This window comes from Canis lupus, chromosome 15, assembly GCF_048164855.1.
Source record: "Canis lupus baileyi chromosome 15, mCanLup2.hap1, whole genome shotgun sequence".
In the NCBI taxonomy this organism is placed as follows: domain Eukaryota; kingdom Metazoa; phylum Chordata; class Mammalia; order Carnivora; family Canidae; genus Canis; species Canis lupus.
Genome location: NC_132852.1, coordinates 49,727,920 through 49,748,786, shown reverse-complemented (window position 1 = coordinate 49,748,786; position 20,867 = coordinate 49,727,920). Strand labels below are relative to the sequence as shown.

At 36.5% G+C, this 20,867-nt stretch overlaps 1 protein-coding gene across 7 annotated transcripts in view; it reads left to right on the top strand.

The window, feature by feature from the left end:
* The window catches only part of CNOT4 (CCR4-NOT transcription complex subunit 4), a 136,928-nt gene that overhangs the window by 845 nt on the left and 115,216 nt on the right, over positions 1-20,867 (top strand). The gene's annotated exons all lie outside the window — the stretch shown is intronic.

Below are 20,867 nucleotides of genomic sequence, written 5' to 3'. Positions count from 1 at the left end.
CACTGGCGCGCCTTCTGAGGTGCAGCCTCTGCTTTAAGCACATCTGTCATTTTAAAGCTGCCCCTTAAGTATCTGGATGCTGCTGTTGCTGCTGCTGCTGCTCGGTCTGACCCACCTGTTTCACAGCTTTCTTGGCAATTGTCCGTTCCTTCCCTCTTTTCTGTACAGATTCTTTCAGCATACACTTCCAGAAAGGGGAAAGGAAAAAAAAAAAAAAGGGATGCCCCGTCTTGGCCCCCTGAAAAGTCAAGTTGGGGAAGTGAATTAAGTGAGGTAGGATACTGTTAAACGTCAGGAGTCCAGATCATTTTTATTAAGGCTGCTCGGGAGAGGAGCGTTTTCTTTTCTTTTCTTCTTCTTCTTTTTTTTTTTTCCCCCTTTCAGTGATCTATTTGTGGATTATTCGCTCTGTTGGGACTTGTGGCTTTTTGTTGTTTGTTTGTTTGTTTGTCCCCTCCCAACCCCCGCCGCCGCCTTCTATTTTTTGACCGGCTTCTCTCTGCTGCTAAGCATCCTACTGAATTACCTCCTCCCCCCCCCCCCCCCTTCATGTGAACTCTGATTATACCAGCAAATATTAGCCCAGGCATTTCAAAATAAGATAAATCTGGCCTGCAACCAAATGAATCTGTGAGCTCCACACGAAAATAGGAGATTCTGATTATCTGGTGCTTCTGTGTGGGTTACAGATCCTTTCCATATTAAAAATTGGTCATTGACTCCATGGGTTCTATTGCCGGTCGGCTTAATTGATGACATATTTATGGTTCAGGTGGAAATTTCCTTTCCAGCCAGTATTAGGCTTACTTAGGGGTTGTTGGATTTGGGAAGTTGTCTCTTGTGACATTTCTGGAATGGTAGGCATCTGAATGAATGGTCTTCTCTTGAAGACTCATTAGATATAATTGCAAAAGAAAAATGGAATTTTTTTTTCCTCAAAAACTGAATTCCCATTTTTTTGTTCCACAGAAAAGAAGGGGGCTGGGAGAAGAAATGACAAAGCTGTACTCTTACATGCATCTGTTGGCACTCACTGTTATTAGTATCTACATTAAAAAGCGGAAAACTAGGAACAAGGGATGGCTAATAATGTGTGTTTTTTGATGAAAGCAGAAATTGAAATGCCCTGACTAATGGTATAAGGAGCCTGTAATCACAGCTCTGTGAAATAAAGAATTATTGGGAAGGCAAATGGGATTACATAGATCAGATACATACATTTCAAGTTTAGACATAAATAAGACGCTGTGTTAAGACACGTGTAAAAATGTTGAAGTCATAGTAGCAATCTCATGCAGCAGTATACCTCTTGTTTGCAAAAGTAATAGTACCTCAAGAAGAAAGACATACCTAGTTACCCTTTTAATCACTTTTGCACGTTGCTTTATTCTTGTGATTTTTGTAAATTTTTCCTGTAATACTTGAGGAATATTCCTTTGGCACTATATTTACTGGATTGTGATGAATGGTCTGCTTTTTCAGATATAAACCAAGGTTAAAAAAGCTGTTTAGAAAAACAACTTTTAGGCACCGAAGCCCCAATTTGGGGAGACTAAATAAATCCCTACTCTCTGAGAATTGTAAGCAGTTTATATAGCTAGCCTTGTCCTGAGTTATAATTCAAGATTTTTCTTTTAAAAATTACTGATATTTATTCTGTTAGTAGGAACATGCTTAATACAATTGATCTTCAACTCTAAGTAAAAATATATATCCTTTTCTTTTGTCATGTGCTGCTGAAGAAGCTTTCCACTTCATACCTGCAAATAATACTAACACAAGGTTTAGGAAACCTTGGCAGTCATACTTGGCTGATTTGTAAGCAGTGTGTTCTAGGAGAAGACTGTTTTTCTGGCAGAAAAGTGTAAATGATTTCAATACATCTTTTGTAAAGATCCTTTAGCTCACTAATAAATACATTCTCAAGTAATTTTCTTCACTCCATACTTCTCTCCAGCAGTCATCAGATTCTTAATTTCAGCACTTGGAAGTCAAAACGAATTCACTTTGAGATCTTTAGTACATTTGAAGGAGGTATTTAAATTTTTTTTTTTTTTTTGCATTTTGATAGGAAATTGGGATCTGTAATTTCAAAATACTTTTGTATGGTTTAAGTTTTTACATGTAATCTGCATTGCAACTTCATACTTTGGTGGATTTTGTTTGTTTTTTTTCTTTCCTTTTTTTTTTTTTTATTTTTTATTTTTTTTGATTGGAATAATTTTTGCCAGGTTCAGTAGTTGAATTCTTCAGACAAATAGGTGATTTTTGTAGGAAGGTTTTTGAACATGAATTACTTTAAATTAACTTATATAAAATTTGTTTTCATAAAATTGCATAGACAAGCCTTTTATTAGGTTGAGGCAGTTATAATCAAATGACAAAATGCAGGAAAAGAAAATTTTATACTGCCCTTCAACTTCATTAGCAGTAACTTTCAACTCATTGTTTTGTAAAAGAAAGTGTTGCTTAAGGATGAATTCTTTCATTAGGGGAATTTTATTTTTTAAAATGATTTTAAAACACTTAAGGGAATGACAAAAATATTTTCTGTTTAAGCACTATGATTTTAGAAGGCTTCCCTTTCCTTCCCTACTCCTGGTTTTAAGGTGAAGCTACATTCTTCATTTTAGTGTGTATGTGCAAGTATTTTGTACCTGCAGTAATACTCAATTGAATCTATTTCAACTCATGTTATTATTTTTATAGATCATTCAAGTGAAATAGAAAGTCTTAATTTGTGAAAACTTCAGCCTCTGCTGAAAATTCAGTTAGTTTTTCTGTCATTAAGTGTGGTGCTGTCTTGACTTTTTGTAAAGGAAGATACATTTAGCTCAGTTGGTTCCAAAGGAAAACAGTGGGGAAATAGGTTATAGAGATTTTTACTGTTCTAGAAATAGTATAACTGGAATGTACTACATACTTTTCTCAAAGGATTTCTTAATCTAAGTGGAACTTGTAAATGGTTTTTATCCCACTGGAGTAGCATGTATTGGATAAAACTTAACACATTTTGAGATATAAAAAATTTTATGTTACTTCAAAGATACTAAGAAAAATCTGCAAATGCCCATTCTTATATAAAATGTGTCAATACCCCTGGTATCTTAAAGATAGTAATAAATATTTTTTCTCAGTAGTTGAGATTTTGCAAATTATAATGATGGCATAATTTACTCAGTCATGTAGTGATGCAAGAAAAGACGGTAAGTGGGACTTTTTAATCACATATATAGTGGTTTTCTGAAAGAATTTTTTCCAAATTGTTTTTAATCTTATTATGTGGCCTTCTTTATTAGAAAAGAGTGTGTGGTAAATGTTAATTAACTTTTTTAAGTGTAGTAATATAATCCAGTGGGTTTGGTCACATTTCTTTTTCATAGTATAATTCTTTTACTTTTTAATCAGAAATTGGTTTATGGAAGAGAAAATTTCAACACTGTTTTGCTCCTTTAGATTAGTGTTCCCATAGAACTTTTTTTTCCAGGGCAAGGGAGACCTTAGATGCTATCAAAAAAATGATTACTTTTACTTACTATAAAGAGTTAATTTTCAGGATAGTACAAGGGAATTTGAGGATGAGTTTATTTTATTCCCAATATCTGTATTTGTGAGGAAGATTTCATTCTTACTATGTTTATACAAGAGTATTGTCCTGTTTTAAACTTTAATTGCATTGGGTGATGAGATGATAGATTGCTATGAAGATAAATCTTGCTGTTTGTATGTCTGTCTGTCTCATGTCATTTCAAAACTAATTTTTTTTTTTTTAGTTATGGCAACTAAAGTCTTACCTCTTGAGTGTTTAGAGACAGTATGGAGAGGGAAAATCAAAATAATCATACTATTTTATTCCCAAAATCGGTCCTGAAAAAAAATAAGTCAAGGCAAAACAAACAAACAAACAGTGCAATTAGAAGAATAAAATGCCAACATTTAAAGGTAGCTGGTGTTGCATTCCTGCTTTTGGAAGAAGTTAATGAATGATGTTGTAGGGGAAAATACTGATTGAAATTTGAAAAATAGCTATAGGCTGAAATATCAAAAGGGTGGAGCATTCCATAACAGCAACAAACAGATACATTGTCATTAAGCCAAATATCTGAAATTTCTTAAGTGTGTTTTTCAGTCTTTGGAATAAAGAAGAAATGCTAATTTTTCTGATTACTGAAGAACCTGTTAAGTCATTCCTTGTTGAGGGCAGTAGATGTCTTCAGATTATGAATTTCCTAAAATAATACCGGCCGATTTGTGTTCTTGAACATTGATTGTAGCAATTTTTTTTAACCTTTTGTATGCTTATGTTTTTTTCCTGATATTTTTTATTTTCTGAGGTTTGGATGGACCTATTTGTGAATGCTGTAATTGAATGAAAATTTGAAATACACACAGTCTTGCTTTTAGTAAGATTAATTATTTCTTTGATACAGAGCCCTTTCCATTTTGATCACATTTTTTACCTTATTTTTATTAATTCTTAGAATTAGGATGCTGTAAATTCTCTGTCAAATTAGATCTTTCCAGAAATTTTTTTCTTAATCTGAAATGGGACCTAAATATTTGTTGAGTAAAGAAAATGTTATAACGTATCTTGGTTTTGTCATTTAAAATGAAGTAAAGAGATTATTAGTATTTAGAAAAAAAATAAACTTACTAAAGTGAAAAATCTTAAGTATGAAAGTTGATACCAACTTCTGTGTAGTTGTCGTTCAGCTTCAAGGATTATCACCTCATAACCAATCTGGTTTCACATATACCTCTACTTACTTTATCTCCCATCCCCCTGCTCTTTGACCTAGATTATTTTGAAGCAAATCCTAATCATCACATTATTTCATTTGTACTGGAACTCTCTTGACATAATAAAATATCTTGATTTTTTTATCAAGATTAATAATCAGCTTATCAAATAGTCTTTGAGTACTTATAGATCCACTTTTTGGGCTATGACTCAACCTCTTAAGAGTTTATCATCTTATTGGGTAAACTTTCATAATAGTATAACTAGCACTGTCCAAAGCAGTATCCAAATAATGTGCTGTATACGTAGTCGAGTTTAGTACTTCAGTGTAGGGATGTCTTCAGTCTGAAGTTCTAGGAGTGAGGCTTCCTAGGGAAAGTGGAACTTGATTAAATAATATATACCATCTGCAAAGGGAGAGAGCATCTCCGGAAGAACATTCCATATGTGAGCAAACATTCGTTGTGACTAGCGTGATGTTGGAGGGATGTAAGTAGTCTGACCACTTGAAACAAGGTCTTACTTTCTGGGAATGGTGTTAAATAAGTTAGTATACTACAGTAGAGCTGGGTTATGAAAAGTATATTCAGTGTCAAGTTGAATTTGATCTAACTATTAAATAGTAAGGAACCATTAGAGTTGGTCAGGAGGCATGAGATAACATATTAACGGTGCTTTTTTAATTTTTTTTATTTTTTTATTTCTATTTTTTTATTTTTATTTTTTTAATTTTTTTTTTTTTGCTTTTTTTTTTAAAGAAAGATTTCTTTTCAGTAGGATACATCATATTTTGGGGCTGACAATTGAGTTGGAATTTCTTTTTTTAAAGATTTTATTTATTTATTCAGAGAGACACAGGGAGAGAGGCAGAGACACAGGCAGAGAGAGAAGCAGGGTCCATGCATGGAGCACGATGTGGGACTCGATCCCAGGGCTCCAGGATCACACCTTGGGCTGAAGGCAGACACTCAACCGCTGAGCCACCCAGGCGTCCCGAGTTGAATTTGAAAAATTAATGACTAGGCCACTGAGGTAAGGGGCCACCGAGAGAAGTTAGTGTTGAAGTACTACAGGATTTGGCAGCTAATTGATTCCATCTTCTCTTTCAATCCCTTACATTCAGAAATGACACCAAGGTTTTCGAGAATGAAGAACTGAAGAAATGTGGTTGATTTATCTTTGATAGCAAACTTCAATTTATTATCCAGGCCTAGCTTTTAGAAGGGAAGTGATGATGTATGATACTCAGTGTAACAATCTTAAATCTTAAAAATTTCTGTAGAGAATAGCTACCAGTGTTTTAAAATAATTTTAGATATTCTTTCACTGGGGAATGAGAGTTTGGAAAATAAAAGACAGACTTAATTATATGATTGTAAGAGGGGCATCTGGGTTGCTCAGTTAAGTGTCTGATCTCAGGGTTCTGGGATTAAGCCCTCTGTTGAGTTCTGCGCTCAGCATGAAGTCTGCTTCATGAGATTCTCTCTCTTTCTACCTCTGTACTCTCTGTGTTTGAGCTCTCACTCTCAAAAAAAAAAAAAAGAAAAAAGGGAAGAGAAATTACATGATACTAAGAGATGGAACATATCTCACTTATAAAAGAGAAGTTTATGCCTCATCTGCATCTTATGGTGAATGAGTTCAGAAGGAGTATTAGGAAACTTTTATCTGAATATAACCAATATATATTATTAAATATTTGTAAAATTTAATAATGACCCAATGAGAGCAGAAAAAGTGGCAGAAAATTCTGATGAAGTAGGGCACTAACTATTGTCAGCTCCAAGCTCCCTTAAGGATGGGTAAGTTTAGGTCAGCAGGCTAGAAAAGAATGTAGGGACATTATAAAATGAAAATGTGTTCTTTGTTTTATTTTGTCATACTCTGCAAAGGTATTATTAGAAATAGATCTGTTTAAACAGTCATATGTGATTTATTTGGAATTTTTCTTAAATTATGAGACCCTTGAAGTGCTTTTTTGTTTTGTTGAATCTTCATTAAACCAGCTTTCTTCATCTGTTTTGTATTTCTCAAAAATTTTGCATTTGTTTTGTGAAGGAAAATTTTACATTTTGTCTTAAAGCAGGGGGGAGAAGTAGATTTCTTGCTTCTGGCTTTTTAAGTAGTTGATGAATAATACTGTATTGCTATTTATTCTCTTACTGTTTCCTTCAATATCATGTATTCATTCTCTATAGTATATAGAATGTGGATCTTAAGGATTCTCAGAGTCTGAAAACGTCTCAAGCTGAGGGTGCTTGCAACAACTTCAAAACTAAATTTATTTTTATTTACCATTCATTTTTGGTCCTGGTATTATGAAAGGTATGACCTACAATAATGCCATAGACCTTTTAGGTACTTAGGAAATATTGATAAGGATAGGAAATACTGACAGGGATACAGATGATGATGCAACATAGTACATATTGGGACATGTCTGTTTTTCTTCAACATTCTCTCCATCTGACGACCTCCTTACTCCTGGTAATGTGACAGAGCTATTTTTGACATTTTTTTACTTATTACTTTATTTAGCTGGCCATGTGTGCTTTCTAATGTGGTCACTAGAATGGAAAGCTATTGCCTTCTTGGGGGTTTACGGTGGGGGGGGGGGTATTTTTTTTTATTCCTAATTTTTTTTTAAAGAGTTTATTTATTGATGAGAGACACAGAGAGAGGCAGAGATACAAGCAGAGGGAGAAGCAAGCTCCCTTCTGGAAGCGTGATGCTGGACTTAATCCCAGGACTCCGGGATCACGGGATCACAACCTGAGCCAAAGGCAGACACTTAACCACTGAGCCACCCAGGTGTCCCACTATCAAGGGGTTTAATGTGTTAATTTTGGATTTAAGATTGAATTGAGGTCCCTTCATGGAGGAGAATCTTGAGGATTATATATCTTTCTCATTGCCACCAGTGTATGTGGGAGGGAAGTATCAAATACATAGCATAGCATTGAGAATATCTTCAGTGTAGCTGCCAATCTAGTCTTTTCCCAAGAAATTTTAATTTAGTCCTTTGGAGTGTGGAGCCATTTATAATAGTGGTAGTGGGGAGAAAATGGTTCCTTGCTCCAAAAAATCTCTCTTAGATTTTAAAAACTTAAATAAATCTCTTATTATTAGAGGTTTGCTGCTTTTTCATTCAGTTCTTAAGAAGGAGCTGATTTTGTGAGTGGCTTTGGGGTTGCCTTGGGTGGCCAGGAGGGTAGGTGCATTGTAAACCCAGGAAAGGGGAGGGGAGGCAGAAAATAAAGTGAGAAGACTTCAGATTCTAACAATGGCAACTGTGCATTTTTGCCTAAAGCATTGATGGCAGTAGCTCCTTTGCTGCCTTTGGTTACACACTTCAGCTTTATTGTTTATTTATTTTTAAAGATTTCATTTCTTTATTCATGAGAGACACACAGAGGGAGAGACTTAGATGGAGAAGCAGGCTCCTCGCAGGGAGCCGAAAGTGGGACTCCATCCCAGGACCCCGGGATTACGCCCTGAGCCGAAGGCAGACATTCAACCACTCAGCCACCCAGGCGTCCCTTTTTGTTTAAAGATTTATTTGAGAGAGGAGAGAGAGGGAGAATGAGCATGGTGAGGAAGGGGCAGAGGGAGAGGGAGAGCCAAGCAGGCTTCACTCCCAGCATGGAGCCTGACATGGGGCTTAATATCACAACCCTGAGATCACGACCTGAGCTGAAACCAAGAGTTGGACACTTAACCAGCCATACCACCTAGGCACACTGGGATTGTTTTTTTTTTTTTTTTTTTTTCTAAGTTAGACTATAATTACAAGTTGGGAAGGCTACAGACTTTAGCCTTTTCCAAGTCAAACTAGCATCCTTGTCCAGCCTTGTTCATTTTAACCTTTATAAGTTGAAACCTAATGAATTAGTCTTTTCTCTGCCATGAGGAAAGGGGAAACAGGAAAGAGAAGGATAGGTATGATACTCCTCATCTGCTTATATGTTAGTGATGTAATATTCTAAGATTATTTTATGAAAAGTTCTCTGCCTTTTATTTTTAATTTTATGAATTCAGTTATAAAATAGCTTCATGAATTTACCAAATGAGTCCTTAGGAACGTTTTAAAAGGTCCTTTGGTAGCCATGGAGTTAATGATAGGCTAAAGAGTACCTCCTTAAGTTGATGGTTGGTGGTACTTTTTGAGATTTCTTACTTCTATTAAACTCTTTTCTGTCATACTGGACAGTCCTAGAAGTGACTTTTGCTTCCAAATAATAAAGCTAGTAGTCTCTTTTTAAGGTAGAGACCTCTCTTCCCTGCATTGTATTCAAATCTATTTTGATCCTGATGGAAGCAAGCATGACAGTAAAATACTTTAATACAGTCATTCTAACAAAAGAACATTAGTCATGTGTCACCATATATTCTTTTGTCATGCCTGGTGAATATTTTCAGCAGCTTTGGTGAACTCTGAATAATACATGATGTGTCTGTTTACAGATTGTATTTTTTATTATGTACTATTCTACAATTTTTAAAACTTGACATGATATTAAAGAAATATTTTCTTCAGTATTTGAAGCACAGGACTAACTTAAATGATTTTCCGTAGTTGAACATAGTTTTTAATAGCCTCTCATTTTCTGTGCAAGCCCTTTGAATTCTCCCTATTTTTATTTATTGCTGCTACTGGGAGTATGCAGTATACTATGAAGCAAGACTGCCTAAATGTAAATCTTGGCTCTACCATCTACTACTTGTCAGACTGAAAGTAAGTTACCTGTTGGGCCTCAACTTCCTCATTTGTAGGATGAAGATGTGGATTATCAGTAGAATAAATGACATAATATATGTAGAGTCCTTGGAATAATGTTCAGTATGTAGCAAATGCTGTATAAGTGTCTGCTATTATTATACATTTTGAAAGATTCAGAAAACATTCATTTTTGAAGACTTATTTTTTTTATTAAAGACATCTTTTAATTTTTTTAAATTTTTTTTATTTATTTATGATAGTCACAGAGAGAGAGAGAGGCAGAGACATAGGCAGAGGGAGAAGCAGGCTCCATGCACCGGGAGCCCGACGTGGGATTCGATCCTGGGTCTCCAGGATCGCGCCCTGGGCCAAAGGCAGGTGCCAAACCGTTGCGCCACCCAGGGATCCCTAAAGACATCTTTTAATGTTTAGGTACTAGACATTTGTTTTTAGTAGTTATTTGATAAGCTGGAAATAAAAGTAATGTGTTTGAGGGGATAATCAAAGGACTGGCCTGCCTAGAATTCTTTGAATCAGGGAGTATTAGAAAATGACACTGGATAGATGTGATAAAAATGATTATGGAGTGTTTTGAACTGAGGCAGAGAAATTTAGATGTGGTTGTTAAGAGGGCAATCATGGCAAGGTTCTCTCTCTCTCTCTCTCTTTTTTTTTTTTTTTTTACATTAGGAGAGTGAGGTGCTTAAAATTGTATTTAGGGGAAGATGGTTTTTGGGTGTCCTTGGTAGCACAGAATTATTTGATTTTATGTGGACAGAGTGTTTGTTGTTGTTGCTGTTGTTGTTTTGGTCTGTTCTGTTCACTGATCTACTTTAATAGCCCAGACAGTGCCTCATAGATAGTAAGTGCTCAATAAATGTTTATCAGATGAATGAATCTTAAGGGAGTCTGTGAGGTAATGAGAGAAACACAAAAGACCCAAATTAAACTTTTGAGACCTCTGTATTTAAGGAGTCAAAGTGAAAAGTGTTATTAAAGCAATAATTGGAGAAGTAGAAGGTAGATAGAAAAGTTTAAGTTTTGGAAAACAAAGAGATTTTCCAGTAGAGAGAAATCACAAAGATGAGGACTAGGAAGATCCAATACAGTATCATTTGTATTGTAAGAAGAAAAGAAAGTGGCATAGTCCAATACAACATTTAAGGAGAATGAAAATAGAGAAAGCCCTTTGGCTTATGATGATCAAGAACCATATTAAAGCAATTTCACTAGTCTACGAATGTAAACCAGATTTGGGGAAAAGGATAAGGAAGATGTAAGTGCAGACTTTAGGTGACGATTTAATCTAGAAAATGACTGTAAAAATGACAGGCAGACAAATTATAAAAGCTTTCATAGTAATTGAATGTGTACTATGAGGGATTCTATTTATTAGAAGAAAACTTGAGGCAGTTTGTACTGAGTGTTGTTTTATAGTAGAGAAGAGTAACTACACATGCTGCTTCAGGACTCTTGACACTTGCTAATTGTGTACCTCTCCCTTGTAACATGGAGGCAGTGTTATATTTCATAGATCTGTGCTAAGGATTAAGTTATTTTATCTTTTTTTTAAAGATTTTATTTATTTATTTACAAGAGACACACGCACACAGAGGCAGAGACCTAGGCAGAGGGAGAAGAAGGCTCCATGAATGGAGCTCAATGTGGGACTTGATCCTGGGACTCCAGGATCACGCCCTGAGGCGAAGGCAGACACTCAACCACTGAGCCCCCCAGGTGTAACTTGTCCCTTTTTTATCTGTTTAAAAACACTTGGAACAATGCTCCGTAGCTGGTAAATGTTTTATAAATGTTAGCTGTTATCACTCACTATTGAGGTGGAGAGTGGGATTGGAGGTTCACATGGAAAAGAAAATAAAGAAATTAATGAAATTATTGCCAAGTAATGGCAAGAACTAAATGGAAAGGCCTTAGAACCTTTGCTCTGGCTCTTCTCTTTGCCCGAAGAACACTTTTCCAGATACCCCCATAGCTACCTCAACTCCTTCAGACCTTTGCTCAAATGATCTCCTTTTCAGTAAGGCCTACCCTATTTATTTACAGTTAGAACTCAGGCTCTTCTCCCTTAATATTTGCATTATTTTGTTTTTTTCTATAATATTTTCATACATATCCTATAATTCATTTATTCTATACCTACACTATTTGTTGCTGATCTCCATCTACTCGGGTAGGGATGTTTGTTCCCTGATATATCCCAGGTTCTGGGAATAGTATTTGGTACATAGTAGTAGGTGCTCAGTGTATGCTTGCTGAACTGAATTCTGCCATTGAGGTGGGCTTTCTGAAAATTGTGAACACTACGTAGAAGTTAATGTCGAATATTTCCTCTCCTTTCTGAAAAGAGTCCTTTTTGGTAGTAGTTTTCTTGGCATTTACTGGGGAAATCCATTTAGCTGAGGAGAGAAAAATGTGAGATGATATCCTTTTTTGCTACGATAATTATATTTTACACTTGATTAGCTAATAAATGGTTACCTTCAAGTGCTTATTAGATACTAGGTACTGTTCTAACCTCTTTATTAGTTTTTAAGAATTCTGCATCCTTACAAGTATATTATAGTTTCCTTGGAAGCCATCGTTAGGGATGAAGGGGAAGCCCTTTTTGCACAGAGACTAAGCCTGCCTGTTGTCTTCTTTTGACAAAGACCTTCTTACATAGCATTTCTCCCTCCAGCATTCACAGCCTTGACACTATACTTGCCTGAAGTAGTCAGGACTAATCTCATTATATCCGTTATCCCTTTTTATGTCAGTCTCTGCTAGTCTCACACTTTAATCCCCCCAGGATTCTCAACATTTCCTGTCTTTTCATTCTTCTCCATATCAGCAAAATTTCTTGTATCGTTTTTTTACCTGAACATTTTCTCTACTTTTCTGAAAACAGTGCTTCCCTTGCATTCCTCTTACATGTTGCCTATTAAAGTTTTCATTTTTTTCTTGTATGCCATCATCAAAGGTCTGTGGGGAGTCCCATGCACTAATTATGACCTCCATTGAATAGGAGTTGAAGAGGGGACCTGGTTCCACTGAGCCTGAAAATGGGGCAGATGCGTTCCATTTTCCTCCCCTCCCTGAAACTTGTCTGTTAACGGGTTATGTTGTCCATAAACCGTTGTTTACTGTCATCTACTGCACCCTGGATTATGCCTTCTATTTTCTTGACTATTATTGCTCCTGGCTCATTATTATCCTTGCTGATATTATGTCTCTTTTAATTCTTCATAATTTCGACATATACCATCTCTGATCCTTCTACTGTGGCTTTCTCTAAACTCTTTAAAGATTTTGCTCACCACCTCATCTCAGTCACTCACTCCATGGTTGTACCTTAACACCTATTACCAATAACTTGAACCCTTTTATGATTTTCAATTCATGCAACCCCCCTCTGCCATCTGTCTTTTCAGCTCATTCTACCTAGGACCTTAACACAACAACCTTTGACTGTCATTAGGACCTCCAGTCCACGGACTGTCTTTGCCCTCTGGATTTTCTGTCTTTTTACCTATTATACATTCATTACCTAGTGATTGATCATTGTATTCATTTTCTTTCATATGCCCTCTTTTCTTTTGCCTTTATTTTTTTTTATTTTTTTACTTCTTCATACTTACTTGGCCCAATATAAACTCTCGTTAAGTCAGATTCTCTTGAGTAGTTCATGTCTGCACCTGTGTGGCTAAAAGTGACTGAAGAAAATACCTACGATGAGCACTCTCACTTTAAATTCATAGTAAGAAACCTCAGGTGGCCCTTAATATTGTCTGGCAGTCATAGTCTATTTCTTTAGTCCATTCATTTTTCCCTCTCCCAGATGACTTTGTTATACCCTTGCCTTCTCAGACTCCCAGCTTTCCTCTTTGTATTCACTGTCAGTTAATGGACTTGCTTCCTATTCTGTTGAAAAAATAGAAGCCGTCAGAACATTTACAGACTCCACCACTGCATCTGTGTACCTGGTGGTCTGACTCACAGACTTTGCCTTCTTTCTGAACATTGCTCTAAGCAATTCTCCCCCCTCTATTCAGATCATTAATTTTTCCTTCTTTTCTGGATCATTCCTATCAATGTGAAAACATGCTATAATTTTTATCCTCATAAAAATATCTTCCTTTGTTCTTCTCTCTTTCCATTGCTGCAGAACCCCTTAAAGCATTGTCTAAATGTACTTGTTCTGGTTATTTTATCATGTTTTCTCTGAAGCCCGTTCTAGTCAGGCTTTGGCTCCTACCATCACTGTACCGAGATTGTTTTTGTTTAGGTCTCGTCTCCTAAGAATGACAGTGGTAAATCTAGGAGTCCTTTTTTTTTGTATTATGTAATCAATCTACGTTTGACAAGTTTTTTTCTCCTTCCTCTTTGATACACTTGTTTCATTTACCTTTTAGGATACCGTATTCCCTTGGTTTTCCTTAAAACTTACTGGATGCTTCTCCTTTGCCTTTCTTGTTAGATTCTCCTCTTTGCCTACCTCTAAACAGTGGAATATCCCAGGGCTCAGTACTTGATTATCTTGCCTATTTACCCTTACTCCCTTGGTGATCTCTGCTAGTTTCATGGCTTTGAATTTCTCCTTCTTCCTTCTTCCTTCCTCTCCTCCTCCTCCTCCTCCTCCTCCTCCTCCTCCTCCTCCTCCTTCTTTCGGCGTGGGCCTTTGAATAGCTTCTAAATGTTGATAAGTCTTAAGTTTATTTCTCTAGCTCAGACTACTCTCCTTAACTCCAGATTTGTATATGTAGTTCCCTATCTTCACTGGAATGACTGTTAAATATCTCAAACTCACCATGTCCAAAATAGAATTCATTCCCTTCCTTCCCAATTCTGCTCTCCCTTACCTGCTTCACCCACATAGCCTTCTTCCAAATGTTGGCAGCTTTCAGTTGCTCAGGCCAGAAACCTTGGTGTCATTCTTGACTCTCTTGCTCTCACACATTTATTCCATCAGGAAATTCTTGGCTCTACCTTTTTTTTTTTTTTTTTTAAAGATTTTATTTATTCATGAGAGACACACAAAGAGACAGAGAGGCAAAGACATAGGGAGAGGGAGAAGCAGACTTCCCTGGGGAGCCCGATGAGGGACTCCATCCCAGGACCTGCGATCATGCCCTGAGCCAAAGGCAGATGCTCAACCACTGAGCCACCCAGGCATCACCCCTCTTTTTATTTTTAAGATTTTATTTATTTGAGAGAGAGAGTACGCCTGCACAAGTTGGGGGAGGAGCAGAGGGAGAGGGGGAGGGACTAGCAGACTCCTTGCTGAGTGCTGGGCATGATCCCAGGACCCCAAGATCACAGCCTGAGTCAAAGTCAGACACTTAGCTGACTGAGCTACCCAGGTGCCCCACTAACCATCCTTTTTTCAACCCTACACAGAGAACTACTTGACATCTATATCCCTGAAGAACTTGGAAAGAGAAGGTCTGAGTTGGTTACTATTTCAGAAAGTTGCTTTGAATGGAAGAGTGGCCCACCCACCCTCTTTTAAAAAATTATTTATTTATTTATTCAAGAGAGGCACAGAGAGATAGGCAGAGGGAGAAATAGGCTCCCTGCAGGGAGCCTGATTCAGGACTCGATCCCAGGACCACAGGATCATGACCTGAGCCAAAGGTAGATGCTCAAACATTGAGCTACCCGATTGTCCCTGGACCACCCTTTCTTAATAGAGGTCTGCTGTTACTTCACTACTACCACTAATGTTCTTTAGCAGCATTTGCTTTCCCTCATCCTCTGCCAAATTCAATGGCCTGTCTACCCCTGCCCTTTTTGTCTTTTCTTACTTTCAGGTGGAAGTGTTATATTTCTTAACTTTTGGCTCTATTTGAATTAGCATTTTATACTCAAAACTTTCTTTTTACATATCCTGAAACCCGTTCTTAATTCTGGGATATGAGTTGGTTTTACTTTTGTAAATAGAGTTTCCAATAGAATAATACTGAATATGATAGTAAAAGGGGAAATGATACAAATAGGTGAAAAAGAAATGATGTGTACAGTTGTGGGGAAAATTATGGTAATTTCTGGAGCAGTTGTGTATAAAGAAGCTTAGATAAATTAAAAAGCTTAGAGATTGGTGGACAAGAAAGAACTTAATAGTTTATTTTTTAAATTTCTTTGCACTCTTTTCTCTGAAGGCACATATCCTCTAATCAGTTTTCTTTTGATTCCCTTTCAGAAAGTTCTCTTGTACTGGGATCAAAAATCTTATCAAAATTATGATATTGTGTATATATATTGCTTTTGATTATGGATCCTTTCAGATTATTGTACTTAATTTCTTGGTTTAAGGTAGCTATATGCCTGTTCTTTTCAAGGCATTTCTTAGACCTGTGTTGTCCAATATGATACCCATGAGCCTACCAGTGGCTGTTGAGCACTTGAAATGTGGCCAGTCTGGGGCACATAGGTGGCTCAGTCAGTTAAATATATGACTCTTGATTTTGGCTTAGGTCATGATCTTAGGCTTGTGAGATCGAGCCCCACGTTGGGCTCTGTGCTCAGCACAGAGTCTGCTGAGGTTCTCTCTCTACCCCTCCCTCTGCTTGTGCTCCCTCTAAAAAAATAAATTAATTAAATACATAAATGAATAAAATCTTTAAAAAAAAAAAAAGAAATGTGGCTAGTCTGAATTGAGATATGTGCTATATGTGAATACTTAGTACAAAAAAGATTACAAAGTATCTCATTAGTAGCTTAAAAAATAATTACATGTTAAATTGATAATATTTTGGATGTATTGGGTTAAATAAAACTAATTCCCTTTTGTTACTTTTTCTTAATGTGGCTAGTAGAAAATTTAAAATTATATTAGTGGTGTGCAATAATTTCTCTTGGACACTGCTTACCTTTTTTTTAAGTTTATTATTATTATTTTTTAAAGATTCTATTATTCATGAGAGACACAGAGAGAGAGGCAGAGAAACAGGCAGAGGGAGAAGCAGGCTCCATGCAAGGAACGTGATGCAGGACTCATCCCAGGACTCCAGGATCCCGCCCTGAGCTGAAGGCAGGTGCTTAACTGCTGAGCCACCAGGCATCCCTAAAGATTTTATTTTTAAGTAATCTCTACCCCTAGTGTGGGGTTTAAAACTCACAACCCTGAGATCAAGAGTTGCATTGCACACTGTTCTGACCCTGAAGGCTGGGCACCCCTAAACTTCCCTTTTTCATTGCCCTAATAACGTTGAATTGTTTTTAACTCAGTTAATGATCTGTTATATGTTCACTAAAAATGAATTTGGTATTATGATTTTATTTTTTAATTTTTATTCTTTAAAAAAATTATATATTTGACATAAAGATAGAGCACAAGCAGGGGGTAGTGGGAGAGGCAGAGGGAGAGGCAGGTTCCCTGTTGAGCAGGGAGCCAATGGGGGGCTGGATCCCAGGACCCCAAGATCATGACCTGAGCCTAAGGCAGACACTTTGTCAACTGAGCTACCACCCAGGTGCCCCTCAAGTCCTGAGTTTTCTTTTAAGCATTTGACATTTGCCATACCCTGCTCATGGCACTACATGAGCATAAGTTATTCTTTCTGTCCATTGCCTGGAAGAATTTTGAAGGAGGAATTTAAACAGTATAAGTGTCAGTCTTTTATTTACTTTTTAATAATAATAGACTATTTAATAGTACATTTTACAATTCTTCCATTATTAACATATAACTTTAAAGGCAGTTTGTGTCTGGTTAAAAAAAAGGGATTGAAAATTTTACATATGAGTAAAAAGATTTTGTTTGCTTAAACACAAAACACTGCAAATGAATAAACAACCCAAACCCCTGCTGACTCAGTCTGCTGTCTGGGTTTTATAAACTTTGATAAACTTGGGCCTTAGCAGCCATTACTGCTGTTCCCCCCCCCCCCCCATGTTATGTTATATTTTTTCTTTTTTTAAATTTTTATTTATTTATTCATGAGAGACAGAGGCAGAGACCTAGGCAGAGGGAGAAGCAGGCTCCCTGTAGGGAGTCAGGACTCCAGGATCCTGCCTTGAGCCGAAGGCAGAAGCTCAACCTCTGAGCCACCCACACGTCCCTCCATTTTATAATGCTTTATAAAGATTTAAGTTCATGGTTTTATTTATATTTTTATATCTGTTGAAAAACATTTATCTTGGGTTCAGTGAATGCTTTTTAGAGAAGTCAAGGTTTGAACTGTGTTTAAATCCAAGAGGCATATAGCTCAGATCTGGGTAAATTTTTTTTTTTTTTTAAGATTTTATTTATTCTTGAGAGACACAGAGAGAGAGGCAGAGATACAGGCAGAGGGAGAAACAGGCTCCATGCAGGGAGCCCATTGTGGGACTCGATCCCAGGACTCCAGGACCACACCCTGCCAAGGGCAGCCCAGGTGTCCCAGATCTGGGTAATTTTTAAAGGAACAACAAATAATTTAGTAACTATGGATTATTTAAAGGGAGATGTTGACTGCTGAGCTCCAAAATATATTTCATTGTAATCCACAGTATGTTGTTATCATAAATATATTTAACAAAATGGCTGTTAAACATTTGAAAATTTACAGAAGAATTATTATTTTTATTCTTATCCAAGGAGTCCACAGTATATCCTTAGGTATTAAGAATTATATGAAAGCATTCTCTCAAGAAGAGAGTGCAAAGTAAAAAAGTTTGGACCAACAAGCTTGAATCTTTTAAGTTTATTTATTTTCAGTAATCTCTGCATCCAATGTGGGGCTCAAACTCAAGATCCCTAGATCGAGTCGTAGACTCTTCCAACTGAGCCAGCCCAAATATATGTTTTGACTTTTTAAAATGGAATCCTTAATTTTTACATGTTTTTCAAAAGTAAGCTCTACACCCAACATGGAGCTCAAAATTACAACCCGGAGATTAAAAGTCATATGTTCCACCGACTGAGCCAGCCAAGCACTCCGCTTAAATCTTTTTTAAAAATGATTGGAGTTGATAAAAACAAAATAGGCTTTATAAACAAGGACAGTTGGGGAAAAGAAGATGAATGGCAAAAAAAAAAAGAATAGAGATAATAGGGATTGTGGAAAGGAAGAAGTTCTCATTCTTAGATGCCTAATGGAAGGATAACTTTGATAGGCTTGAAACAAAGATTTTGCTACTTGTCAATTTTCTGGATCTTAGAATACCCTGTTTACCTTTTTATTTCCTCCTGTTTACCTAATGCTAAGCTTTGAGCATAGGCCCAATTTCTGTTGGCTATGCAGACTTAGATTTGAATTGATCCATAAGAATAGTTTGAGGAGTGCCTGGGAGGTTTAAGTGGTTAAATATCTGCTTTTGGCTCAGGTCATGATCTTATGGTCCTGGAAGCCCCCATTGGGCTCCCTGGTCAGCGGGGTGCCGGCTTCTCCTTTTGCCCATCCCCTCACTCCTGTGTTCTTGTTTTCTTTTTCTTCCTCAGAAAAATCTTTTTTTTTTTTTTTTAAAGATTTTATTTATTCATGAGAATACACAGAGAGGAGAGAGAGAGAGAGAGAGAAAGGCAGAGACACAGGCAGAGGGAGAAGCAGGCTCCACGCCAGGAGCCTGACGTGGGACTCGATCCCAGGTCTCCAGGTCACACCCCGATCTGTAGGCAACGCTAAAACCACTGAGCCACCGGGGCTGCCCAGAAAAATCTTTTTAAAAAATTTCTGAACCCATCTGTGTTTGCTTATCAACTGTTCTTTTTAATTGCTGAGTAGTATTTCATAGTGTGGATATACTACAGTTTGTTTAAACATGCATCTGTTGATGGATATATGGTTCTTCACTTTTTGTCTATTGCTAATAGAGCTGTTAACATTTGTGTACAGATTTTTGCATGAACTTAAGCACCCAAGAGCATAAATATTGGGTCATTGGTAAGTTCATATTAGTTGTAAAACAAACCACAAGACTATTTTCTAGAATTGCTTTATGATTTTGCATTCCCACAAGCATTATATGACCTGATTCAGTTTTTTTCTACATTCTAATGAGTTTGGAAATTATCCCTTTTTTTGTTCTCTAGTTCATTCTGATAGGTGTGAATGATATCTCAGTTTTAATTTGCATTCTTTAATAGATAAAGATGTAAAATGTTTTTTCATTCGTTTATTGGCCATTCATATGTTATCTTTGGTGAAATGTCCGTTTATGTCTTTTGCCCATTTTCTGATTGGATATTTTTTGCTGTTTTGAGGGTTCTTTATATGTTCTAGATACAAATTCTTTGTCCAAAATGTGCTTTGCAAATATCTTCTCTGTAGCTTGTTTTTTTACTGTCTGTAGGGCACCTCAGAGAGCAAAAGTTTTTAATTTTGATGAGGTCAGTATGTCAATTCTTTCTTTTATGTATTGTGCTTTTCATGTCAAGTCCAAGAACTCTTTGCCTAGTCCTAAGTCTCAAAGATTTTCCCTGAAAGTTTTAATAACTTTACATTTTACATTGAAATGTATGATGCATTTTGAACTAATTTTTGTGTAAGACATGAAGTTTAGGTTGAGGTTCTTTTTTCCTTTTTCTTTTAAGTATAGCTGCTCCAGCACCATCTGTTGGAAAGGCTATCTTTCCTCCAGTGAATTTCTTGCACACTTGTCAAAAATCAGTCGGGCATATTTGTGAGGACCTATTTATGGGTTTTCTATTCTCTTCCACCCATCTGTATGTCTTTCTCCACAAGTACCACACTGTTTTGATTACTGTAGCTATATAGTAAGCTTTAACATCGGAAAGAGTGAATCCTCCCACTTGACTATTTTTTCAAAATTGCTTTAGGTCTTGCAGGACTTTTCCCTTTTCATATAATTTTAAAATCTATATCTCAAAATCTTTCTGAGACTTTGCTGGGAAATGCATTACACCTATAGATCAGAGTGTTGATCTTTACTGGGTTCTATCTTCCTATCAGCATTAAGTCTCTCCAGTTATTTAGGTCTTCCTTTATTTCATTCATCATCATTTTGTAATTTTCAATATTTAGATCCTGCAAGTTTTGTTAGACTTACACCTAAGTATTTCAGGGTTTTTTGGTACTATTGCAAATGGCATTGTGTTTGTAATTTAGATTTTCACGTTTGTTGTTGATGTACAGGAACGTGATTGATCATTGCATGTTAATTTTGTATCCTGTGACCTTGCAGAACTCAATCTTAGTTCTAGGGGAATTTTTGGTAAAGTCCTTGGGGTTTTCTACATAAAATATCATGTCATCTGCAAACAGGAGTAGATCTTTTTTTTCCTGTGCTCCAGTTTGCTCTTTGTTTTCTTTTCTTACTTTATTGTCTGGTTAGAGCTTCCATAATTGTGTTGAATAAGATTGGTTAGAGCAGCCAGCCATCCTTGCTTTACTTCATAAGCTTAGAGGGAAACATATGGTTTGCACCATTAAGTGTGATATTATTTGTGGGCTTTTTGTAGATGTA